Here is a 263-nt window from a genome sequence, read left to right on the forward strand (position 1 = left end):
ATACCAGAGAAAAAAAGGGGATAATAGTATTAAAATAAACCCTGTGATGAATGTTTGTCATAATAGTTTTTTTGTTATTGTTGTAGTGTAACTTAGTCCAGTGCAATGACAGAGCCTTGGTTTTCCTTTTCTTATGTAAGGATTTTATTTAGTTTTTTCTCTTTTTTTCCCCCTTATGTTTTCACTTACCCCCCTTTGAGAAAGATTAGACCAGCGCCTCTGTAATGCAATTGCCTGACAGATAGAAAAGGTATCAAGGAGAA

At 34.2% G+C, this 263-nt stretch overlaps 1 protein-coding gene across 1 annotated transcript in view; it reads left to right on the plus strand.

The window, feature by feature from the left end:
• The window catches only part of LOC119587949 (probable actin-related protein 2/3 complex subunit 2), a gene marked incomplete in the record, with an annotated part of 15,359 nt that overhangs the window by 14,578 nt on the left and 518 nt on the right, over positions 1–263 (plus strand). The window contains 1 exon segment of the mRNA XM_037936660.1: positions 1–263.

The sequence above is a fragment of the Penaeus monodon genome, chromosome 23 (assembly GCF_015228065.2).
Source record: "Penaeus monodon isolate SGIC_2016 chromosome 23, NSTDA_Pmon_1, whole genome shotgun sequence".
NCBI lineage: Eukaryota > Metazoa > Arthropoda > Malacostraca > Decapoda > Penaeidae > Penaeus > Penaeus monodon.